Here is a 27299-nt window from a genome sequence, read left to right as displayed (position 1 = left end):
ATTTGTTACAGTAACTGTGTTCAAGCCTGATGCGAGCATATTGGTATGAAGGTAGAATCTCTTATTCTTTAAAATAAAAATAACTATGTTTACAAAATTTAAAGAGTCAGATGCTCATAATGCTTAGAAACAAAATAAGAAGCCCAGAATGCAAAAAAAAAGAGATGTTTTCAGTATTTTGGAGGGGAGGAAGACAAACTTGCTCATGGTCCATAAGGTATCAGGGAGAACTAGGATAAAGATAAAAGAAATATTGGCCACATCCAATAACTCTCGTCATAGGCCTGCAATAGAAATTTGGAGCTGTAAGATAACCATACAACTCATCCTTCCAAATATCTATTGAGATCAGTTGGAAAATTAAGAACTGATAGGCATATTTTAGATGGGCAAGAGAATGAAAAATTATGGAACCAAGACAGCTAGATTGTGCATTCAAGATGTCTGTACCTGCACAATGAAACGAGAAAGTTGGGAGCACACTGGAGAATGCATCTGACCTCTCAATGTGCCCGAGACAAATGTTTGGCTTTCCAGCCATTCTCTATGCTAGGGAGAGTGGGGGGAGGGAGTGGGGGGGGAAGAGGAAAGGGGGGGAAGGCAAGAGAGGGGAGGAAGGCAACAGGGGGGGAAGGCAAGGGGGGGGAAGGTGAGGGGGGGGAAGGTGAGGGGGGGGAAGGCAAAAGGGGGGAAGGAGAGAGAGGGGGAAGGAGGTTAAGGAGGGAGAGGGGGTAATGAGGGAGGAGGGGAGGAATGGGAGGGGGAGGAGGGGGAGGAGGGAGGAGGGAAGGAGAGAGAGCTGGATATAGCTGAGCTTCTCTGCATGCTCATTGTAATTTTCTCTTTTTTTAATCTGTGACCACAATACATTTCAGTTATCAGCAGAAACGAGGCGAGTTGTATGACTTCAAATCTGATCATATAAAACAAGTTATCGTAATCATCTTAAAGCCTTCCTTCCTGATTAAAAAAAGCAATTTATTCACTCAGCACTGCAGATTGATTGTTAACAATTGGCTTTCTTTATATTTGAGAGGCCTCGACTACTTTAAAAGTGTGGCACCAAAACGTCCATATGCCTATACAGTAATGCTCATTCTTAATTTCTTAATCTGACATTTCTTTCCTTCACCTCCTGCGCTGTTTCACTGGAGCTCAATGCAAGTTTGATAAACTGCATCTCATTTTATGATTGGACACATGATATTTTGTCATTTGCACTTCTGGTCTTATCCTTCCATCAACGTTTTGTTTTGCTCCATTCCTCTCCTCCTTTTCTGCATCTCCGAACTTAACCAAAACCAGCCATATATCTAATTTTCATCAAAACACTTACCTGCTGCCTCATCTTTTTTCTCTTTCCAGAAATGCAAAACTTGTGAAATATTTCCAGCATTTTCTTTTCTGACTTCTAGCATCTGCAACATTTTGCTCTTTCAATTTCAGATTGATACCTTAATATATTTCTGTTTCTCAGTGCCTTCCTTTAATTGTAAAAAGTTCAAAGGGGCAGAAGATGATAGCGGTTGAGTTTTCTAACATGTGATATACTGTGTGTAAAGTAAATATTCTCATTATTTTACTGCAATAAGAATATTTCCTTAAAACATATATCATATAGTGTATCGCTCAATTTTAGTTACAATGGGAAACAAATTTTCATTCTTAAGCAGTATTCCAGATTGATTTCACAATTTATACATTGTAAATTATTCACCAGTTTTTGGACGCACTTCAGTAAATAAGTAATTGTCAGCTTGGATCTAATTGAAGCTCTCAGTTCAGAATTTGACATGGTTTCTTTTAGGCACAACTACAGACATGTCTCATAATCAGCAATTATAATAAAGTGTGACCTACATCTTTCATTCTCAATTAAGGTCACTTGCCCCTTCTCTTTTTCACTATTGCTAACTGAATTTTGTTTAGTGGTTTTTAAAATATTAAAAATCCTGGTCAGTTTTCCAACTCAGAATGTAATATTTCTTTTCCCTGACTCATCCAGTCTGAAACTGATCTGCCATAACTCAGGATGAACTGCTCACGTCTCTCATATTAGCAACTGGCATGCTTACAATGTTCTATAAAAAGCCTGAGGTCAATATTGGAAATGCAAGCTCACAGTTGTGTATCATGACTGTTTCAGTGAGTTAACAGTTCTGCGCAGACAAACCGGCTTCCTATTTTTCTCGTGGATTTTAAAATATCATTAACTTAGAATTTATCTGATTAAATGCATATATTTGATTTGTTACAGTGGGGATTGGGGGGAGGATTTAATAAATTATTTCTGACAAATTTGGCAAAACACCAAAATATTATCAGAATAACATAAGTATGGTGGAGCTTGGAAATTTGAAATAAAAACAGAAAATGCTGGTCACAGCATGTTGCCACCAATATAGAAACATTGATAGAATTAATAGTTGATAGCAACGAGATTCACTTAAATGCTGTCAAATATTTTCAGAGAAATCCTTAAATGGATAATTATTTTGACAAAGAATGTGTACAATAGCTAGCCAATTTTCACAAGCAAAGATCATCAAATACAATGAGATTTATGATGAATTAAACTGTGTTTATTAGTGGTAATCCAAATGAAAAGTAAACAGATATCTAGAGAGTGCTAATCTTCAAATTATATGCTGAGTGATTATTGTTCCAAATCTGCATATTCTTTGGATTAAATGAAGCAATTATTAATTTTTTTGCTCAATACAGCACAGAAGCAGACCATTGAGCCTATCAATTCCTGGTTGGATCCCATCAGGAACTATTCTGCTTTCCCCTGCAGCCTTCTAACTCTCTCACCAGCATATCAACTTTTTGCTCCTCATGCCACTTACCTACTCTAAGGGTAATTTACAGTCACAAACTAATGTGGAACATGGATGGACAGTCAGAAGAATTCAAGGCATCAATCAGCACAGAGGAATTGTGATATTATAGCCATTATGGAAAGGTGATTGAAGATTTGGCAAGACAGGCAGCTCATTGTTCCACGGAACTGATGTTTCCAGCATGACAGAATTGGAGGCAAGAAGAGAGGGGGAATTGCACTATTGATTGCAGAGAACATCACACTGTACTTAGGAAATTCTGAGGGGAACGTTCAGCGAGATCATCTGGATAAAACTTAGAAATAGAAAAGGGATGACGACTTTCATGGGATCATACCAAAGGGAACGCAACAGTCAGAAGGAATTACGGCACATTCGTATATGTAGGGAGATCACAGATAGAATTATCAGGTTGTAATGGTGAGTGATTTTAACAGATTGGAATTGCCTTAGTGCTTATTTAGGGTATAATTTATTGTGTATACAAGGCAGTTTTGTAAACAAATTTATTTGCTTTAAGATAATCATAGAAAATGATAAGACTAGCCTACTTACTGATATGGAAGTTTTAATTTGAATTTTTAATTTAGATAGACAGCACAGTCCACAAAGCCTCACTGCCCAAATACACAGATTATAAATGACGTATGTTTTTAGAGGGTTGGAGGAAACTGGAATAAACCCATGCAGACACAGGGAGAATGCACTAATTCCTCACAGACAGTGGCCTCATTCAAACTTGGGTCACTGGCACTGTAATAGCGTTGTACTAACTGCTGCATTAACCATGCTGCCTTAGTTGAGTGGGAAAGTCTCATTTTGCTCACATTAGACATGAATTGTCAAGAGTTCATTGGGGGAGGCTGTTTGCAAATAAAGGGGCATCAGACAAGTTGAAGGATTTTTAAAGTGAGAAAGTTAGAGCTCAGTACCAGTATGTTTCTGTTAGAGTGAAGAGCAATGCTGGCAAGGATAGGGAACAGCAGTTAATGAGGAATATTGAGGGTCTGCTCAGGAAAAAAAAAGGTACATGTCAGGTTTAGGCAGCTGGGATCAAGCAAGTCCCTTGAGGTGCATAAGGAAGAAAGAAATTGGGAAGTCAAAAAGGGGCATGAATGTCTTGGCCGAAAACCTACTGGAGAACTCGAAAAGATTCTTTGTATGAAAAGAGTAAAGGAGAAGGCAGAGAGAAAGTGTAGGTTCTCTTAGGATCAGTGTGGTGATCCATACATGGAGCCATGGGAAATGGGTGAGGTCCCAATGAATACATCTTTCTTTATTTACTGCATGGAAGGACATAGAAAGTTCAGAGGTTGGAATAATAATATCCTGCAACATGTATCAACATCACAAAGGAGGTGTTCGAAATGTTGACCAGTAGAATTTATGAGTCCAGGCCAATAGACATTGTCTACATGGATTTTAGCGAGGCCTTTGAGAGAGTTGATCCAGGTGAGAACTAATGGAATGCACTAATTCCTCACAGACAGTGGCCTCACCAGGGTGAGCACGCTGGATAGACTAAATTGGGAGGCAAAATTAACTGATGACTTGAAAAGGTGAAGCCAGAAAGATGCATAATATATCAAAGTTGGAAGAAAAGCAAATTAAAATTGGAATGTTAGATGACAGGATAGAATGGAATGAGATAACAGAATTACTTGAAAGTAAATACAATGATCTAAAAATTAATGGTCCAACCCAAGCCAAACAGATTTGGCAATTGAGGGGGGGACTTTGTGTTGGATAGATTGTATCTGATTCAGATTTAGATTCATTATCAGAGTATATACATGATATCACATCCTAAGATTCTTTTTCCTGCAGGTGAAGCAGAATTGCCACTTATTCGTAGTGTATAAAAAAAACTGCACACAGTGTGCACATGTAAACAAAAATAGAAATGGAAACAAACTGTGCAATACAGGAGAGGAACATCAGGGGACATGGGGGTGCACAGCACTGATTCTTTCTTGTTCTTGTGGTCAAATCGGGCAAAGAAGGCATTGATTTCATCTGGGAGTGAAGCTTTGCCATCTCCTACCACATCAGATTTGGTTTTGTCGCAGGTTATGTCATTTAGGCTCTGCCACAGCTGTCAGGTATCCTTCATGGTTTCCATTTTCGTCCAGAAACTCCACTTCACCTGGGAGATGGCTTTATGTAGGTCATACCTGATCCCTCTGTATTGATCTGGTTCTCTGGACTTAAATGCCTGCGATATGATTCTCAACAGGTTCCAGATTTCATTGTTCATCCAAGGATTCTGACTGGGGAAAATCCTGAACGATTTGATGGGGACAAACTCATCCGCAGCTGTTTTGATTAAATCGGTGACAGCCCTGATGTAATCGTTCAGATCTTCAGCTGGGTCCTTGTTCACTGTCCAATCCACTGGCTCGAGGATGTCCTATAACCATTCTGCAGCCTTCTGCAACCACTTGATCTCTAGAACCTCTCTTTTTAGGCACTGTCTGTTGTGGTGCGCTATCGAACAGAAGCAAGCACACAAAACACCAAAGTCTGTTCTACAGGCTTTATTCAACATAAACTTCCACAGAGCTGGCTGTGAGAATGCTGTTGCAAACGCTGACTGGCTTCAAAGGGCCAGATGTGGCTTATATCTTGGAGGGTGATTGGCAGCTGACCGGGTGGGGCTTGGTCCATTCAGGTTGGCTGATTGACAACCGGCCAGGTGTTGCCTTGTCCTCCAGTGCACTTCTGCGGGTACACAGGCTGCCCCTGCATTAGGCTAGTGGAGTATCACCACATCTGTATGAAGCAGAAGGAGCACCGCCAGAAGATACGGCCTTCCTTATCTTGGTGTAGCAGTGATTGAGTGTGCCGAGACCTCTGGTACTGCAGCATACATGCTGTTGATAGTTGGGCAGGATTATCTTGGGACAGGCCTAATTAAAGTCTGAGTAAGAATTGTAGTGCATCAGAGTGGGTCATCTCTTGTTTACTGAACACCTCATGCAGCTCTGCAAGTGCCTGTTTGTAATCAGTATCAGGAGGGATACAAACTTCAGTGAGATTCATTGAGGAGAACTCTCAGGGTAGATAGAAAGTTCTGCATTTCATCAGACATTATCTCAACTTATTTAGCAGTTTCAAGTTTGGCTACAAGTTGATTGGATTATTGTTACATCTCAAAGCTTTACTATCATTTAAGACATTAAACTGTATGGCACGTGTAGAATGTGCGTAGAATTGGTGTACAGGACCAATCTATTCAGAAGACAGCAGTAGAAGACCTAAACCAGCTCTGAAAGCCATAACATCTCCATGAACTTTAATTTTTGTTACAATCAGAATCACTTCTAAAATAACCATTGACTCAATTTAAAACTGCTTTGTAACAGAGCATGTGTAATATTACCATTCTCTGCAAAAAGAACATTTTTCTAACTCCACTGTTAATTTTCTTTGGGATTGCAGACCAGTCGCTCGGAACCCACTGCTATTACGTTGCAACCACCATACTCGCGGTAGCGGTCTGCGCATGCGTGAGCTCCGGATTAGTGGGCTGGAGTTGGGAATGGAGTCCAGGCGCACTACAGCTCCCACTTACCTGTAAATAGTGGTAAATAGTTATTGTTATAACCTCTCAAGTCCTGTCATTACTCTTCTCTTTGGCTTGGCTTCGCGGACGAAGATTTATGGAGGGGGTAAAAGTCCACGTCAGCTGCAGGCTCGTTTGTGGCTGTGTGATAGTACAGATCTATCACCAATGTACATAGTGTATATAGTTACTGTATCTAGACTGTGCTTACAGCGATTGGCTGAGAGCTAAGCCACACCTATTGTTTGGGCCTTAAAGGGTTGTGTCCCTAGCCAGGTCGGATCATTCCGGACTGGTCGGCCACCTGTGAAGAGCTCCGGTCTTTTGCTAATAAAAGCCTTGGTTTGGATCAACAAGTCTTTGGTTCTTTCGACGAGCTCTACAGGCTGACAAGTCCGATGCGGGACAGGCAGACACGGTTGCAGCGGCTGCAGGGGAAAATTGGTTGGTTGGGGTTGGGTGTTGGGTTTTTCCTCCTTTGCCTTTTGTCAGTGAGGTGGGCTCTGCGGTCTTCTTCAAAGGAGCCAAACTGTGAGGCGCCAAGATGCACGGTTTGAGGCGATATCAGCCCACTGGTGGTGGTCAATGTGGCAGGCACCAAGAGATTTCTTTAGGCAGTCCTTGTACCTCTTCTTTGGTGCACCTCTGTCACGGTGGCCAGTGGAGAGCTCGCCATATAACACAATCTTTGGAAGGCGATGGTCCTCCATTCTGGAGACGTGACCCACCCAGCGCAGCTGGATCTTCAGCAGCGTTTACTCGATGCTGTCGACCTCTGCCATCTCGAGTACTTTGACGTTAGGGATGAAAGCGCTCCAATGGATGTTGAGGATGGATCGGAGACAACGCTGGTGTCATTACTACCACATCGACAAACATGGAGTCAGAAGTGGGACGGCGAGCGTCCTGAGCTGGAGGCCTTCCCGGTCAACTTGCAAGTGAGGAACCAGCCCCATGTGCAGCAGTTACCATGGCGGATGGATTCAGACAACCCGACCTACTCATCTTTGAGAGCAACGTTGCCGAGAACTGGTGTATATTCAAACAAGAGTATGATATATTTATCATTGTGTCGCATAATGACAAGCCTGCCCACACCAGAGTGTACATTTTATTAAATTTGATGTGTCCAGAAGCCATAGAGAAGGAGAGACCATACGTTTATGCAAGTGAAGTGCTTGAAGGAGAGCTGATTCTCTGTCCAGCAGGATCAAGAGAGGACCCTGAGTGCTGGAAAAATAAATATGCATCCACAGTCAAATATCACGATGGAAATGCAAAAATTTAATACAAGAGATCAAAAGCCTGGCAAATTAATCAATTCACATGACAGCAATTTAAAGATAAGAGCAAAGACCTGCAACTTTAGAATGCTCTGCGAGGAACTAATCAGCCACAGGCTGGTCTGTGGCATTTATAATAACAGTATGAGAAAGATGCTTCCGCATGGTAGTGACTTAACACTAGCGAAGGCCACCTCTACTTATCCAATTTATGAAATGTCTGAGGAGAATAGCAAGAAGTCAGCTTCTCCACAGCTGCCTACCATGAGTGTTGATGCAGTCCAGGTGGGATTTGCAAAGAAACAATGGCCGGAGACCAGGAGGAAGAGCCAGCCAGTCCAAACCACATCATTGTCCATTACAAAGTGCAACAATTGCAGAGGTGACCATGCAGCAAGAAAGGAAATGTGTCCAGCTTTCGGCGAGCAGTGTTGAGCCTGAAGAAAGTGGAACCATTTCAAAAGATGCTGCAGATTCAGGCAGCAGATCAATACTAGGCCCAGACATGATTGAACAACTAGAGCTTAAACAGGATGAAAGCAACACAGAAGAAACATATTTTGTTAATGGGCTGATATTGCAGATGGCAGTGGATTCAATGAAGAAGCAGATTATGGGAAACAATGAAGCTTTCATAACCATAAAGGTCAAGGGCAATACAGCGGAAATGAAGTTCTACACAGGAGCTAAGTGCAACATCATGTCGGAGAAGACATTCAGTCGACTAAGAAAAGGGGATCAGATCAAGCCATGCGTCAAGTCAACAAGTCTAGTGGTGTACAGGGGAAGCTAGTGTTGGTTGATTCAGATTCGGAGTGGTACGAAATAGAACCTGTTATGCTACTTCCACAACATTCATCACCAATTTGCAAAGGCACTTCTCAGTGCATGGAGCACCACACACCCTGTTATCAGATAACGGCAGACAGTTTACAAACCAAAAATGTAAGGACTTTGCAGCAGAGTTGGACTTTACTCACATCACCAGCAGCCTAGAATATCCACAGTCTAATCAGTTGGCTGAGAGAGCTGCAAGAAGTACAAAACAGCTCATGGAAAAGTTCTATAGGAGAAAACGAATGTATTCCTCATCTATTTAACTTGAGGAACATCCCTTGTGATGCCACGCTTGGGTCTCTAGTGCAAAAACTGATGTCGAAACAGATGTGCTCAACCTTACCTGTGGCAAGGAAGCTTCTGGGGGTCCAAATGACAAATCCACAGGAGATCAAGGCGTAGCTGTTGAGCAAAAAATGTTGCAGAAGGACAGCTACGACAAGGCAAGCTGACCACTCAAGCCTTTGACAGAGGATGCAAACTCCACTGGGCAATGTGTTTTAGAAGAAAGCTGCCAGGAGCCTAGTCTGATTTGAAGGGAAAGCGTACAGGAAAAAAACAATGACACATCCTTCATTTAAGGGAGCCAGTCCCAGTCCAACACAATCCTGAACCAGAACACGGGACAAGCCTAAAGATGGTGGTACTCCCTCAGAAGCCACATCTGAGATAACAGACAGTTTGAGGTTCCACAGGCCTCTACCTCTACAGAGGGTAATTACAGGATGTGTTCTGGGCACATTTGTAAACCAAACCCAAATTACAAAGACTGATCGACGTCGGTTGTGTTCATTGTGTAGTGTTAAATTGCTAACTGCGTTATGTTGGGAGTTATTAAAGAAAGGGGATATAGACCAGTCGCTCAGCACCTGCCGCAATCATGTTGCAGCCACTGTACTCGCGGTAGCAGTCTACACTTGTGTAAGCTCCGGATTGGCGGGCTAGACTTCAACAGAGTCTAGGCATAGTACGGCCACCATGTAAAGAGCTCCTACTTACCTGTAGATAGTATTAAATAGTTATTGTTATAACCGCTCCTTTCGAGTCGTGTCATTACTACCACAATTGACAAACTGATATCATCTTAAATTTCATCTGACCATCTTTTGGAAATGTATTGTAAGTTATTGATCTATAATCCTTCTGATATGTATTAAGATCCTCTCTGGAATCTTCACAAATCCAGTGAAAACAATTTTAATTATTTTAGTCATAAAGTCTTCATAACTTTTGCCTCAACTTGGCCTTTAATTAACCTGAATAGGTTAATTCTCCCACCCAAAACTTTATCGTTTCTTCTCACTGGCTTACTTTTGAAATTATTATTCATATTTTCAATCGAACCACATGTGTTAATATAACTATTGTCCCAATATCTTTCAACAATCATCCTCAAATGAACCAATTTTCTCTGAAGTTGGCGATATGAGAAATTTGAATATTCCTTCCTCAACTTCAAGTCCAAGTTCTGAATCTAAGTGCCTTCAACACATGTCCCTGGAGAGTCCCAAGAAGCAGTTCTATTCAGAACCTCTTTTCTTTTTTTCATCTTTCAACATCTATTTCCATTTTCCTCGCCTCCTTCTAAAATAATTTATGAAAATGTATACTTTCGTAATTCAGATACAGTATTTCTAAATGACACCATTTAGCAAGTGTCTGAGTAGGTCATAATTTTCCAGTGACTTAGAAATTTCATTGAAGCCTCATGCTTTTGAGATACTCTTGAGAGGAGTTGGAGTGTAAATAGTCTCAAACACTGGTTTGATTTTGGAAGAAATATGATGTGAATCCTGTAAAAATTATTCTTGAAAATGGCAGAGATATAGAAGATTTTGAATGATTTTTAAAGTAAGGTAAGAACAAGGGAGAAAACATTACAATTTCATTAAAAGAAAGAATGTAAGGCTTGAAAATTAGTCACAATCTCAAGCCCATAGGTCAAGAGATTAATTTTCACGTACAGGTCTTTGGAAGAAAGCAAAAAAATAATTCGCCAAGTAACATGGGTCTGGTTTCATCAACATAATTTTGAAACGATCCTGCTCTTGTATGGTTCAGTCACAGAAACAATAGAGTAACCTTCCTGGAGCAAAGGATGTCAATTTAAAACAGGGATGCAGAAAATAATCTTTAGCCAGAGGGTCATGAGTCTGTGGAACTTGTGGAAGTGAGGTCGTTTGGGGTATTTAAGGCAGAGATGGACAGGTACTTGATTGTCAGGGCATCAAGAATTATAGGGAAAAAGCTGGGGAGTGAGGCTGAGTAGAAGGATGGATTGGCTCATGATTAGAATGGTGGAGCAAACTTGATGGGCCAATGGGCCTACTTCCACTCCTATATCTTGTGACCTTGCCTTGATTACCTTGATGGAGATAAACAGTTGAATGTCAGTAGTAAAGATAGTAAAGATAGTAAAGATATCTTTCCCTTTGCTACATAAAGGATACTGTTTGACCTGTTGAGCTTCTCCAACATTTTGTGCTTTTTACTTGGATGTCAGTAGTAAAGCAATGGGACTGGTTCCCAGCTCTAACCTCCAAACATGCAATAGTAAACATCTCATTCTCACAAAATAATCATCCTTAGAAAAATGTCTCCTCTGTACATTGGCAAATTATAAAGTCAGTCTTATAAAACAGTTTTTCTATTTTCCTCATTTATTGCACATTGAGGCAATCTTCAGTCCTGGAAAACTCCCTGTTTGAGACTCCAAGTGAAAAGTTAGTTAAAAGAACCCAGTGAGCTGCATAAAAAGTGATTGAGTTGAAGCTCATATATTACTGGTAATGTAGAGGAGAGAAATAAATATTGAAATGCTAGGCTGGATTTGAATACAGGTCTCAAGGTTGAAGGACTGTATCTCATCATAAAAGTCATGGCATTTGATGCCAGCAAAAGTTTTCAGATATTCACACCAAAAGCATGAAGTAGTAAATGGTTCCAAATGGCAAGAGTGTCCCAACTTATTTATTCAAGCCTTTACATAAATGTACTAAATAACAGCACAGCCAAAGTTCTGCACGTAATCAAAGTCTCAATAACTGTCAAACCGTACTAAGATTTTTATTTTCTCTCACCTATTATAGCAGGCTGATAGAACTCTGAATACATAAAGGATCCTTTATTTTGTAACAAGAATTAGAGAAGTGGTTTTGAAAAAGTACCACGGAGTTACACCACAGAGATCAATCTGTGGAGATCTGAAAGTTTCACTAGAGAAGAGGTGTTGGAACCAAGAAACCACAGATGAGATGATTTGTTTGTGGAACACAAGATAAACTGGGGCTTTTACATTGGAAGAAGGAAATTCAAAGAACTGATCTGTTAGAAGTATTTTTCCCATTTTTAATTATTTTTTATTATTTTTTTATTTTTTTTTATTTTTCACACTATGAACCATATCAACCAAATTATGTACAAATGTTTCTCATTAAATTTACACAGTGGTCTTTTCTCCCTTATTTTCTCCCTCCCCTCTACCCACCCCCCTCCAAAACCCATAAATATTTAACATATAGAATACAATAAAACCATAAAACAATATCTTCACACAAAGGAAAATAAACAAGAAAAATGCATTATCTATTTATTACACACTGAATCTAGTCGTTTTGTCTTCTTATCATTTTCATTCCCATTTTAGGGGATGGAGGTCGTAGGCAAGCTCTCTCTGTTATGTTCCATGTATGGTTCCCAAATTTGTTCAAACATTATGACTTTATTTTTTAATTATATGTTATTTTTTCCAATGGAATACATTTATTCATTTCCATGTACCACTGCTGTATTCTCAGGCTCTCTTCCATTTTCCAAGTTGACATAATACATTTTTTTTGCTATCGCTAAGGCTATCATAATGAATTTTTTTTTGCACTATCCAATTTGAGGCCTAATTCTCTACTCCTTATGTTACTTAAAAGAAATATCTCTGGTTTTTTTGGTATGTTATTTTTTGTAATTTTATTTAGTATCTGATTTAGTTTTTCCCAAAATGTATTCACTTTCGTACATGCCCAAGTTACATGTAATGTTGTTCCCATTTCCTTCTTACAGCGAAAACATCTATCCGATAATGTTGAATCCCATTTTTAATCCCAGGGAGTAATATATACCCTGTGTAACCAATTATACTGTATCATGCGTAACCTTGTGTTTATTGTATTCTTCATAGTTCCAGAACATAACTTTTCCCATACTTCATTTTTTATCTTTATGTTTAGATCCTTTTCCCATTTCTGCTTAGGTTTATAGTTTATTTCATTTTCCTTATCTTGCAGCTTAATGTACATGTTCATTATAAATCTTTTAATTATCATTGTGTCTGCAATCACATATTCAAAGCTGCTTCCTTCAGGTAATCTCAAGCTGTTTCCCAATTTATCCTTTAAATAAGCTTTCAATTGATGATATGCAAACATTGGACCATGAGTTATTCCATATTTATACTTCAACTGTTCAAATGTTAATAAATTATTTCCCAAAAAACAATTTTTTATTCTTTTGATTCCTTTTCTCTCCTATTCTCTAAAGGAAAGGTTGTCTATTGTAAAAGGGATTAGTGGATTTTGCGTCAATAATAATTTTGGTATTTGGTATTCTTTTTTTTCCTTTCTAAGTGGATCTTCTTCCATGTATTAAGTAAATGATGTAGTACTGGTGAGTTTTTATATTGCACCAGTTTTTCATCCTACTTATAAAGTATATGTTCCGGTACCTTCTTCTCTATTTTATCTAGTTCTAACTTAGTCCAGTCTGGTTTTTCCCTTGTCTGGTAAAAATCTGATAAATACCTTAATTGTGTGGCTCTATAATAATTTCTAAAATTTGGTAACTGCAAACCACCTTGATTATACCTCTCTGCTAATTTATCTAACGCTACCCTTTCCACAAGAATTTCCTTATTATTCTCTTTAGTTCATTAAAGAATTTTTCTGTTTAAGGAATTGGTAACATTTGAAATAAGTATTGTATCCTTTGGAACACGTTCATTTTAATGCAGTTTACCCTCCCTATCAACGTTAGCGGTAATTCTTTCCAATGTTCTAAGTCTTCCTGCAATTTCTTTATTAGTAGCTGATAATTTAGTTTGTACAAGTGGCTTAAGTTATTATCTAAACTGATCCCTAGGTATCGGATTGTTTGTGCTTGCCATTTAAATGGTGATTCTTTTTTAAATTCTGTATAGTCTGCATTACTCATTGGCATCACATCACTTTTATTTGCGCTGATCTAGTACCCCGATATTCTTTCAATTTCTTATGTAATTCTTTTACTGATACCTCTGGTTCTGTTAGGTATACTATGATGTCATCTGCAAATAAGCTGATTTTATACTCCTTCTCCTTTATTTTTATCCCTTTTATTTTATTTTCTATTCTTATCAGTTCTGCCAAAGGTTCTATTGCTAAGGCGAACAATGAGGGGGATAGTGGACATCCCTGTCTAGTTGACCTACTTAATTTAAAGTGACTCGATACATATCCATTTACTGCTACCTTTGCCAATGGTCCATTATACAATGCTTTAATCCAACCAATTTATATATTTTTCTGGTAGATTGAATTCTTTAAATTATTTTTTATTATTAAAGACCATAAGTAAGATGGGGGGGGGGGGGGAGTTTAACCACAGATTACATCATGGAACAACATGATCACATCAGAGCAGTATAAAATATCTTATATAAAGGAATTTTACATGTATTATTTGTATTATTGTTGTATTCAATATTTTTAGACATAGTACAAGTTATGATTTAATTGTTTAATTATTATAATTATAGAATTTGATGTCCTGAATGAAATAAGTTATGTAATAATTATGATTTTGCTTCTAATTTACAATTGATATGTGATATGTATATGATATGATTTATGTTGTCATTATTTTACCTTGTGTAAAGGGCTTTTGTTAAACTCAATAAAAATATTTTAAAAATAAGTGTTCAAAATTATCAGTGGATTTGAGGTAAGCTATTTCCACTGACTAGTGAATTGATAACTAGAATTTACTCCAATATTCACAATTGCTGCAAGTATGAAAGTGGAAGAATTCAAGGAAATTTCTGAAGTTCAAGCTTATTATCACAATATACTTGGTTTGTTTCATAAGATTCTCTTATTGTCATGTAATATTATATGAAATTTGCTCTAGTCTACCATAAGGTGGATAGATTCGCCATCATCAGCCTCGAGGCTGAGAAAGAGAACCAATAGAGAGGCTGCCCAGTTACACAGTGTCCATGAATACACCTCCAGCACTCCAGCAGCCACACAGATTCCAGTCCAAATTATTGAAATCCGAACTCCAGATCCTTACCTCCAACACAATCAGGAAGCCTTCAGCGCCCTCAGCGTCCTCTCACATCCCAGTTCCGATACCATCAACCAGTATTGAGCAAACCTCCAGCAGTCCACAACCTAATACAAGTCCTTTGACCGCAGTTGCCAGCAGCCCACATGCATGCACGAGTTCCCTGCCTCAAGTCTCCAACATCCTGCCACCTGTGTGCTCTTCAGCACAAAGCCCCTCGCTGGTCCACCACTATGGTCACCGTCCCAGGGGTCATCTCCTCTGCTTCTCCTTCTCAAATGGGGTGGTGGTCTCCCTGTTTTCTGGTGCTCTGCACCAGTCCTCGGTTTCCCTGGAGTTTGCAACCCCTCAAGGCTGCTGCCGATCATAGGCGCTGCCATCTTAGGCCCAGACACCACGGCCACTGGATTTAGAGCCTGTACAGAGTCGTCTCTAGTTGGACTGGATGGTGTAACCCAGTGGAGGAGCATTGTGTCTCCTGTCCTTGCTCTCTGCAGATCCACACCAGTGACAGCAGTGACGCCATTTTTTTTCCTGCAAGTTAACGCTAACATGCTAGTAGCAGCACAAAACAGAAGAGCAAGAGCACATTACAGTGTTGCCATTACCGGGAAAGATCAATTATTATCTAGCAAAGGCAGCTTGTTGTGAAGTTCATTCAGGAGCCTGATTGTGGCAGGGAAGAAACTATCATCTCACACTCTGCTATCTTTTCCCTGAAGGGTACAGAGAGAAGAGAATGTGACCAGGATGGGGATAGGTCCTTCAATATGTTGGCTGCACTTCCTAGGCAGCGGGAAATATAGATGGAGTTGATAGGGAGGAGGGAAGTTTGGGATGCTTTCACCACCTTCTGAAGTTTCTTACAATCTTGGGCATTGCAGTTCATTTTAATTAATAGAGGACTGTTAAGGTATGGCATGTCCACATAAAAACAACGCTGTGAAAATAATTTGTGCAAAAACACCTTCAATGACTTGAAAAGATATTTGAAAGGAAAAACATAAATGGCTCCAGTGAAAGCAGAAGGAATAGCATTGAGTGAATAGCTCTTTCAGCAATGCCCCAGTACAAGGACAGTGTTGAGCCAAAAAGCTCCTTGCATGCCAGAAAGTTGTGTGAATCTATGGCCTTCATTATTGCAGCAGACCATGTAATTCTACAGCACCAAAAATATGCAATGCAATTAGAATTGGTTTTAAAACCAGTATGTCATGTAAGGTAAATGAATGAAGTCTTCTGGCAACACAAACATAAGAGAATTTTGTTCCCTTTGTTCAAAATTTCACATCTGTCTATTGCAGGATACAAATAGCCTGCCTTTCAGAATTACTCAGCAGTCAGCATTGCTCTGGGATGTTACAAATGGATTCTTTCAGCACTATTTTTGGTATGATTTTTATATCCTGAATATTCATTGCAATGACTACAAACTGCTGTCACATTCATGACATAACTGAAACTATGCAGATAACATTGACATTTTAAAATGTACACCATTCTCGCATCCAATTTTCATTTTAAAATTCAGTTGGAGTCTTTTTTAATGAACCTGGCTGAATTTCTATTGTCAACAAATGTGGTTGTCATCCTATAATTGTAGCTGCCTGAAATAAAATGTAAAAATGCAAATCTTGGTGGTTGAAGAAGAACTGATCTGTGCCCACGAGGACAAGATACTCTCCAGACTTGCCTAAAAAGGTGGTATGAGGAAATAGATTTCAAAGATTCCTTTTATTGTCACATAATAATACATTAAAATGTAATATACAAAATGTATTTCAACCTTCACCCACCATAAAGCAAACAAAACTTCATGCAAATGCCAGGAATCAAGCCCTGATAACCTGCATGAAATCCTTCACAAAGTTCAATGACTCTTACTGTGATCAACGTCAGTGACTACATATTCAAATGCCACATCCCACCATCTGTACCACACACCTTAGGATCCTTTCAATTCACTAGCCAACCAGTTACCTCCTCCAACCAGATCCAACCCAAACATTCATATGTCATTTCTGCAAGGCTCATGCCAAAGCTTACAGTTTACTAATGCACATGCTAGTTAAACACATTGTACAACAATGACTGAAACAGTCTTGTTAGTTCTTTTAATTTTTAATTTGGATGAACAGCACAGTAAGAGGACCCCACGGCCCACAAGCCCCCAATGCCTAAATACATCTATGTGACTAATTAACTAGATAGTCCATCACTGCAGACAGCCACAACTGACAGACAGGGGCAAAATAAACTAAGGTGAGACAACAGAGTGAGATTAGGTTTGAGGATGCTGTGCCTGAGATTTCAATCCACCTCTGGCCAAAGTTGGAGTGGCCATTATTGAGAATTGTTTGAAAGCTTAGGTGCAGTATTTTCAAACTTTCATAATTGAAGGTCTTCCACTTACCACACACATATTCGACAAAAATAACTTATCCCAATCCATGCTTTCTCGATCCTTTCTCATTTTCTTAAAATTGGCCTTTCTCCAATTTAGAAACTCAACCCGAGTCCCAGATACATCCTTCTATATAATTATCTTGAAACTAAAGGCAATATGGTCATTGGACCCAAAATATTTCCCAACTGTGACATTATATAGATCTGTTTTTGGAAGATAAATTGGGGCAGGGTTTTTAGTGTAGGTCACATACAAACACTTTAAAACAGATCTTACTTAAAATACTGGCGCTCTGCTAATGCTAGATATATTGGCCCCAGAACCTTTGCAGAAGCTTTGGAGAGTGCCCAAGAGACTTCACTAATGGATTGTTGTTTACAAAAAAGGCAATAGATGTAAGAGCTTGTTGGAGCTGCAGATTGTCTGGATGGGAATGTGATGTTCTAAGAGGGTCATGCAGGTTTTTTCTCCCAGTGAGAAAGAGAGAGAGAGAGAGAGAGAGAGAAAGAGAGAGAGAGAGAGACACACACACACATACACACAAATCAGTTCTACAGTGTTACAGTCAGCAGCAGCAGCTAGGACTGGAACAGGGCAAGCTGGCAAACTTGTGGAAAACCCCATTTGGAAGATGGGTTGTGAGTGCTTAGTTCAGTTTGGCCAAAGCCCTTGTGGTTCATGAAAGAGGAGAGGATTGGTGTCTAATGTTTCACTTGAAATAAGAGAAACAAGAAGGAACTCTATGATGACCTGAAAGAAAGAGGTTATCATCTGGAGAACCCTGAGGGGGAAAGTTTCTTCGGCAAGACAATGAAGTGGTTGGTGAAAGTAAATCAGTTGTGGGTGTCCATTGTACAACAAATCTCTCTCTGAAAACTGACAAGAACCTTCCTGAGCAGTAACCATTTACTTTTCAAGCACAAAAGCCTGGTGAACTTTATAAATGTTAAATTCTGTGCACAGTATAAGAATTGCCTGCAACCAGTGAACTTGGAGGAACAAGAAGTGCAATTGGACTGTGAACCAAATAACTTTTCTGAACTGACGCACACATTACATACACAAGCACTTAGAATTAGAAGGGGAGTTAAGTTAGGTTAGTTAAGTCAATAGTGATAAGTTAAACTGCGATTCGGTTTTCATGTTTAAAGATAATTAAAAGCAACTTTTGTTTAAGTAACCATTTGTCTTGGTGAATATCTATTGCTGCTGGGTTTTGGGGTTCTCTGGGCTCGTAACACTACACATACTTCTGTCACCTGTCCTGTCTCGGTCCCTAATAAGAGATCCAGTATTGTACTCTCTCTCTCTAGTAGGTATCTCAATAAATGCAAACTTTCCTGAAGAGATTTGACTAACTCCAAGCCACCCAGCCCTTTTAAAGTATGGGAGTATCAGTCAATATTTAGGAGGTTAAAATCTACTATCACAACTTTATATTTCTAAATTTTTAAATGTAATAAAAATTTTTTTAGACAGACAGCACGGTAGTAGGCCATTTCAGCCCACAATCCTGTGCCACCCAATTACATACGATTGACCTATAACTCCATGTACGATTTGAACAATAGGAGGAAACAGGAGCCCCCAGGTAAAACCCACACAGACACAGGAGAACGTACAAACTCCTTACAGACAGCAATGGATTCAAACCCATCCTGATCACGTACTCTAAGTGTTGCACTAATTGCTATGCTAACTGTGCCATTTCCTGTATCTGTCTGCTATCTCTCTACAGATTTGCTCCTGCAATTCTCGCTGATTATTGGGTAGTCTATAATACAACTCCAGTAGACGAGCCCTCTGGTCTGTCCTGTCTGAGCACAGCTTTGATATTTTCCCTGATGAGCAATGCTACTTCCCCCTTTTCATCCCACTCCATCCCCCACCACCTCCCCAACCCTCTTCTGACATACTAGTAACTTATCCTTTTTGGGTGCTCAAGGATCGTAACGTCAGGCAGTGGCAAAAGGGCAAGAAGAGGCGAATTTAAAGACATTGCCAACAATGGGCTTTGATACTAACCCTATGTCTTATTTGGAAGTTAGCTTAGAGATAAGGTGTGCACAGGTTGAGACTTGAGGTAATAGTGGGCTTTGAAGGAAGAAGGATTATTTTTAAAAATGCTAATAATAAAATGATTTGATTAAGAACTTTGATATTTATACTGGATGAACAATAGAGAGATCATGAGTTCATATAATACCATGGCAAGGTTGGACATTTTAATTAATAAATTTGGAAATTGGCGAGTTCAAATCAATGAAAAATAACAATGAAAATTGATCAAAAGCAAATTTAATCAGCTCACTGATGATTTACATCAATAGTTCTCAACCTTTTTCTTTCCACTCACACACCATTTGAAGTAATCCCTATGCCATCGGTGCTTGTGATTAGTTAGGGAGTGTTTAAGGTGGTATGTGAGTGGGAAGTAAAGGTTGAGAATTACTGCTCAAGGCCCAATTGTTACTGAAATATTTTGCTTGAGAAAAATTGTCATTGGTCCATTTCCTTTGGAATTATGAAACCGCGCACATAATGAGTCAATTAGGTACAATTAAAACAGTGGTTTTCAAACTTTTTCATTCATAGAAACATAGAAACATAGAAGATAGGAGCAGGCGTAGGTCATTCGACCCTTCGAGCCTGCTCCGCCATTCAACGAGATCATGGCTGATCTTAAAGTTCAGTACCCCGTCCCCGCCTTCTCTCCGTAACCTTTAATACCCTTATACTGAAGAAATATATCTAATTCCCTCTTAAATATATTTAATGAACCTGCCTCTACTGCCCTCTGTGGCAATGAATTCCACAGATTCACCACCCTCTGTGCAAAGGAATTCCTCCTCATCTCGGTCCTAAATGGTTTGCCTATTATCCTCAAACCATGGCCCCAGGTTCTGGATTTTCCCATCATTGGAAACATCCCATCTGCATCCATTCTATCCAGTCCTGCCAGAATTTTATATGTCTCTATGAGATCCCCTCTCAATCTTCTAAACTCCAGCGAGTACAATCCCAACTTGCGCAATCTTTCCTCATAAGTCATTCCTGCCGTTCCAGGTATCAGCCTGGTGAATCACCTCTGCACTCCCTCCATTGCAAGAACATCCTTCCTTAGATAAGGTGACCAAAACTGCACACAATACTCCAGGTGTGGTCTCACCAAGGCCCTGTACAGCTGCAGTAAGGTATCCTTGTTCCTATACTCAAACCCTCTTGATATGAAGACCAACATACCATTTGCCTTTTTAACCGCCTGCTGTACTTGCATGCTCGCCTTCAGAGACTGATGTACAAGATCCCCTAGGTCTCTCTGCCCTTCCCCATCTCTTAATCTATTGCCATTCAAATAGTAATCTGCCCTCCGGTTTGTATTACCAAAGTGGATAACCTCACATTTATCCACATTGTAGTGCATTTGCCATGTATCTGCCCAGTCCCTCAATTTATCCAAATCACACTGGAGCTTCCTGACCCCCCTCTTCCGTGCACACAACCCATCCTAGCTTACATATCACCTTAAGCAATCCCTTACTAATCACTGAGCACCTACGGCATAGGGAATACTTAAAGTGGTATGTGAGTGGAAAGAAAAAGGTTGAGAACCGCTGCTTTGTATGGAAGAATAAATGTTTGAGGGAGACATAGACACACCTGGACACACACAAGACAACCATTTTAAAATGGGTTTGCAGTATTTGTTGTTCAGCATCTTTTGAGCTGAATAAAACATTGATGCCCATTGTGCACCAATAAATTCTAAGTGGCCTGTTATGAAAAATACATCTTGCATTGTGTGCAGTGGTATTGTCATTTGGATAAACATAATCTGGAGAGGAATCCTCATATTTGCTATCTCTACCTAATGTCATAACAGGTGATTCTAGTTGCAACTGCAGTGAAATACCAATCCGGTGGTGTCTGATTTTCTTCTGGTACTGATTTTGGAGTTTGTTCTGCCAGTGGGAAGAATGATATAAATCACCAGGATTCAGACCATCTACAAATTTGTAGTGGGTTGTGAAAAAATGGAAGATGAGTCGGCATACAGGAGGGAGATTGAAAATTTGGCTAGATAGTGCACCAACAACAACCTCACACTCAATGCCACCAAAACCAAGGATATGATTGTTGACTTCAGGAAGGGAAAACCAGAAGTGTACGATCCAGTGATTATTGACAATCTAAGCATGAGGTTGTTTTGGTGGGAACTTCTGGCTCATTAGCCTCCTGTTCAAAGTGAGCATAGAATGCATTGATGTGTCAGGAAAGGATTTGCAGTTTTGTGCCATGCTGCCTTTCTTTGCTTTGCCCTTCTGCAGCCATTGGGTATCCATGAGGTCTGCCTGGGATTTAAGCATGGTTCAGTACTGTCTTTTGGCATTTGTAATTGCCTTGCTTCATTCATTTATGCTAATACAATATTGGTTGGTTGATGGCCAGTCAATAGTGCAATCTAGCACAACCAGAAAAATGGGTCAATTAGAGTCAAAGAAGTATTTGTCCACATTTTCATAGAACACAGTACAGGCCCTTTGCCCCACAACCTTTTGTCAACCTATATACTGTAAACCTACTCCATGACCAATCTAGCCCTTCCCCCCACCCACAGATTTCATAACCCCTTCCCCATTTTTCTTGCATCCATGTGTCTGTCTAAGAGTCTTGTAAATGTCCCTATTGTATCAGCCTCAACAACTTCCTGCTGCAGTGCATTCCAGATACCCATTGCTCTTTGTTTAAAAAAATACTTGTGACATCTCCCCAAAATTTTGTTCACTCACTTAAACAGGTTTCCTGTGGCATTGGCTATTAATGTCCGGGGAAAATGGTGGTGGCTATCCATTTTCTCTATATCCCTCCTCATCTTGTACACCTCTGTTGGGCACTATCAGTTGCCCCAATAATTGCAATAACAAAGACTGAGGGGAATGATAGGCTTTATTGCACAGAAGACTTGAGCTGGCCTGGATCCAAACTAGGGAAGTGCAAGGAAGGGAATGGTGGCCCGACCTTTATGGCCTGGGTCCCAGGAGAGGAGTCCAGGTAAGAGAGTCGTCGGGGGCTAACCAGGCGAGCCAATTAGCATACACAATCCATACCATTACAACGTCGATTTAATTACTTCTCATCCTCCATTGCTGCAGGGGGAAGAGACCTCGCTGATTTATTATAGCTGAGAGCTTCTGTTGAAGAACTTTCCATTTCTTTACGGAATAAAGATGTTTAGTGGGGGGGGTGGTGTGGCATGATGGCGTAGGTGGGAGATGTGGGAAGGCACCTCTCCCGACAGAACTATTAAAAACCCAACTTTTAAAGTTTAAAAAATTCTTTTAAAATATTGGATAGACATTTTAGAAAGCAATAATGAGGAAAACAAAAGCACAAGCTGTAAAATAAAAGGATTCAAAACAACTTTCAAGCACTGAAGAAATTGGGCCTACCTTTAAGATGGATCCTGGAGAGCCGATTCCTGTCCCTGGGTAAGTTGCATTTGACTCTGGCACCAACAGCACACAGTGTCGAGGAAGATGGCGCCAGAGCCCGAAGACATCCTCCTCTCGACTATGACAGATTGGAACAGTATGGTGAAATATCAGGTTATAAAATTAACTGGGAAAAAAAATGAGATTATACCATTAGCAGCAATGGATTGTTCATTTTGTAAACATATTGTTAAATTTAAATGGTCGGATCAAATTAAGTATTTAGGTGTTAAGGTAGAATTAAACTATTTACCATTACTTTCTAAAATTAAAAATTATTTGAATCGATGGAAAGATTTACCAATTACATTAATAGGAAGAGTTAATTGTATTAAAATGAATATCTTTCTTAGGATTCAGTATTTATTTCAATCTATCCCTTGTAAGATTCCCAGAAAATGTTTTAAGGATTTGAATTCTATGGTGAGAACATTTTTATGGAAGGATAAAATGGCAAGGGTGTGACAGCCCTTTGCAGCTCCCCCATGGGGCCTCACAAAATGAAGGACGAACACGACAATCCAGAAGGCTGCACAAGGCCTGCAGCGCTGCCCTCCAATTGGCCACAACCAAAAGAGCTTAACTATCAGGGAAAGTGGATCACAAACACAGCAATCAGTGCTGAGAGGGTTTTGATCACACCCCTCAGCTTGAGAATAAAAGCAGGGCTGTGAGCTCAATAAAGCTCCGTGATAACTCCACTCAAATGGGTTCATATCATTCTTTCTGGGAACAGCATGTTCTTTCTGAGCTAACCTGCATGCAACCTGCGCAATTTCTCCTGTGCTATAGGCTTTGCAGAGCCATAGCTTGTAGCAGCTAGCTAAAAGGGTATCTTTACAAAAATTTACTTGGAAATATGAATTAGGAGGTTTACAACTCCCAAATTTTCAAAATTATTATGACGCTGCACACTTGAAATTTATTAATAGAATGTTTGATTTGGAAAAATCATTGAAATGGGCTAATTTCTAATTATCTCAAATTGGTGAAAAGAGTTTATTTATAGATGGAATCCTAAGTTATTGAGTAATTATAATTTATCTGTTTTGAAACATTTAATGGGACTATGGTATAAAATAAATGAAGTTTTAGGTACCTAAGCGAAGATTTCAGGCAAAACACCTTTGTATCATAATAAACTTTTTCTCTTTACACTTAATAATCAACTTTTAAAGTTATGGGATCAAAAGGGTATTAAATTTGTACAAGATTGTTATGAAGCGAGTTATTTTATTTCTAATCAAAGAATGAAAGAGAAATACGATACATCTTCAAATACTCTTTTTCCTTATTACCAAATTAAAACTTTATTATCAGATAATTTTGGACACACTTTATAGTTACCTAGACAATCTAAGTTTGAAATTTTACTTACAGAGGGTGGTAAGAAGGGATGTGACAAAAGGCAAAGGAGGAAAAACCCAACACCCAATCCCAACCAACCAATTTTCCCCTGCAACCGCTGCAACCGTGTCTGCCTGTCCCACCTCGGACTTGTCAGCCACCAACGAGCCTGCAGCTGACATGGACATTTTACCCCCTCCATATATCTTTGTCCGCGAAGCCAAGCCAAAGAAGATATCTGAGATGTATTTTTTATTGCAGAATAAAATGTCTAAGTTGGATTTGCATAAATCAAGGTTGAAACGGGAAAAAGATTTAGGAATTCTTATTTATCAAGATGATGGATGAATTTATGAAGGTATAATATGACAAATTATAAAGGTAAGGTATCAGTTAGTTCATTATAATTTTATTTATCAATTATATTTAACTCCAGAAAAATTAAAGAGATATAATTTAATTTCTTCAGATTTACATTTTAGATGTCAGAAGGAAGTAGGTTCTTTTTTACATTCTACTTGGTCATGTGAAACAGTAAACCTTTTTGGAATAGACTTAAGGAACTTTTAGAAGTTATTTTGAAAGTGAAACATTCATTAGATCCTTTAGTATTTATGTTGAGTAATATGAAGAGGTTGCATTTAGAATTAAGATTAAATAGATTTCAAATTGCATTCTTGAGATTGGCATTAGCTGTAGCAAGAAAATGTTTGGCAATCACTTGGAAAAATGAGACCGATTTGAGTATTCAGAGATGGCGTATGGAATTAAGTTCTTGTATTCTATTTGAGAAAATAACATATAATTTATGTGATAATTTTTTTTTCTATTGTAAAATTTGGAGCCCTAAATTGGATTATATGGGTTTGAATTTGGGTTTGGTGGTGTTACTCCAATCCATGGTAATTAATTGATGAATTTTGTTATTATGGTTAATCTCCTCTTTCTTTTTTCTTTTCTCTGTGGGGACTGGGGTTGGGTGGGTGGGGAGTTGTAGAGGGTTAGTTTGTATTAAAATATACCATGTTTTTTTTCATTCTTCTATTAATTGTATATGTTTTTGAATATATGCATCATGGTTTTTAATAAATAAAATATTTTTTAAAAAGATGTTTAGTGGGAAATTTCAGTTGATTTTGAGCCTTTGAATTTAAATCCTGAGAAAAATCCTGATCTTGCACATTCACAAGATTGTATAAAATTAATCTTCCTGTCTTTGAATGTTTGTTTCTTAGCTACCGTGAACCTCTTGCCACTTGAAGCAGCAAAAGTAAACAAGACAGCGCCAACCAGCTGACTCTAATTCAAATTTCTGGAAATGTTAATAGTTCAACTCATGACCCAGAGCATTCAATGTATTCTGATATGCAAAGTACCACTTGAGCTGCTGTGAATTAATCATTAGTGCAAGACAAAGGCACACCATTTTCAAGCCAGCATTGGGAAAGAAATCCTTTGAGGACGATTGCAATTTAGTCCTGTTCATATAGAGTATCATCTGACAAAATATAAGCTGGAAATCTCAGCAACTGAGGCAGCATCTGTGAACGGTGTAACAGCTATTATTTCAAGTCAGTGATCTTCTATCGGAACTGGAGAACATTAAAAATTAGTGAGTTTTAAGATGCAAGAAAAGGACAAAATGAAAGAGAGAAGAGGCGCCAAGGCCTAAATTGCAGGAGAGAACATGAGCTCCATTATATCTGCTGTGTCCCTTTGCATACAGAACATAAACATTCAGCTTAAAAATGATAAAGAAATGCATTACCTTTACCTCAGCTAATGTCTCCACAATTCACTATTTACATTTTATGCAACCATTTAGATGAACAAGAACTAGCCAAATTAAGAAGAATAACAGGAGCTGGCCATCTGGTGAAAATAATTAACTCCATTGAGACAGAGAGGTGTATCTACTGTTACCTCATGTTGAGTATCTGCTTATTTGTTCTACCTTAAAATTAACAAATTCCAACCTTTTCTTTGTCCAAAAAAATCATTTGTCCTCAAGCTACATATTAGAGATGGAAAGTAAAATGAAACAATCCCAGGCCACTCTCACAGCACATTATAACTTTTTGCAATTCTGCAGCTATCCAGACCCACTTGGAGGCAGGTTCAAACTTCCCTACATTCTTAAAAGACTCGGCTCTATAAAGGATCAGATATTTTTGAAGTAAACCAGTGCAGTACAAATAGCTAAAGATTCATTGGTCAAGATGAATGGAAAAGATTTTTTATAATATTTACTGCAAACTCAGATAAATTTGCAGGATGATGGGAGAATTTGAACAGAACAATTCTTCTGACTTTTATCTTACGCATTGAACGCCATGATTTGAACTCCATTTGGAAACTAGGGGTAGCTGAAAAGGGGTGGGGGACTGCAGTGGCCAGAGGTAGAATGGGGGATGGTTCAGGGTGTCAGCGAGGAAACTGGTCAATATCTTAAAACAGACATCCTGAGATAATTTAAATCTTTTGCTCCATTAACTTTGTCCAATTCTGCCAGCTTGCCATACATTATGGAATGAAGGAGAGACTGAGATTGGTACAAGCTGGAAACTCAATAAGGGCCAAATTGAAAACCCAATAAATACACGAGGTTTGCAATACACAACTAACCTATACTGTTGATCAAAGTGCAGATAGCCAACCAACTCTGTGTAATGTACTCATTATAGCAACTTCTGTGTGTACAGCCAGCACAAAAAGTTCTAGTTGATGCTGGACACATGAGCGAATGGCCTGTGATGCACGTGGCTGGAACTGGTTGAAATTAGTTCCTTAAAGCTGGCCTGAATTTCTTAAAGGGAAGGTGCACAGATGCTGCCAAAGTGTCCACTGGCAAACCTGGCCTAGCAAACAATAACAAAAGCCACAACACTGGGGAGGGAATATGTGTCAAGGATTTGAAAACTGTTCTGATAGTCCATACAAAAGGAGACGGAAAGTAAGAGAGATGTCGTACTTCTACAGAGGTCTAGCATGCCCTGTTATTGCATATGCTTGTATTTAGAGATAACAGAGACGTTGAAGGATAATAACCCTGATGAACTAAACAGGGTATTGTTGGTCCACTGACTTCAAAGGACTTGAAGTCAGTGAAAAGCATCAGCAAATGCCTTATTCTATTAAATCCACCATCGCCTCACATGCCACTCACACACCAGGAATCAGTATTTATCAACACTTATTCTTAATTTTACA

General features: G+C 39.1%; 1 long non-coding RNA gene across 2 annotated transcripts; it reads left to right on the top strand.

Moving 5' to 3' along the window:
• LOC138744429 (uncharacterized) lies at window positions 1–25415 on the top strand. 2 transcript variants are annotated; one of them, XR_011345524.1, is made up of 3 exons: window positions 1–51; window positions 2725–3263; window positions 25325–25415. It is a non-coding gene; the product is annotated as an uncharacterized lncRNA (long non-coding RNA). The 2 variants fall into 2 exon arrangements; XR_011345525.1 differs by lacking the exon at window positions 25325–25415 and adding an exon at window positions 6285–6357.
• The last annotated feature ends 1884 nt before the right edge of the window (window positions 25416–27299 follow it).

The sequence above is a fragment of the Narcine bancroftii genome, chromosome 10 (genome assembly GCF_036971445.1).
Source record: "Narcine bancroftii isolate sNarBan1 chromosome 10, sNarBan1.hap1, whole genome shotgun sequence".
In the NCBI taxonomy this organism is placed as follows: domain Eukaryota; kingdom Metazoa; phylum Chordata; class Chondrichthyes; order Torpediniformes; family Narcinidae; genus Narcine; species Narcine bancroftii.
This window is presented reverse-complemented; position numbering and strand designations above follow the sequence as displayed.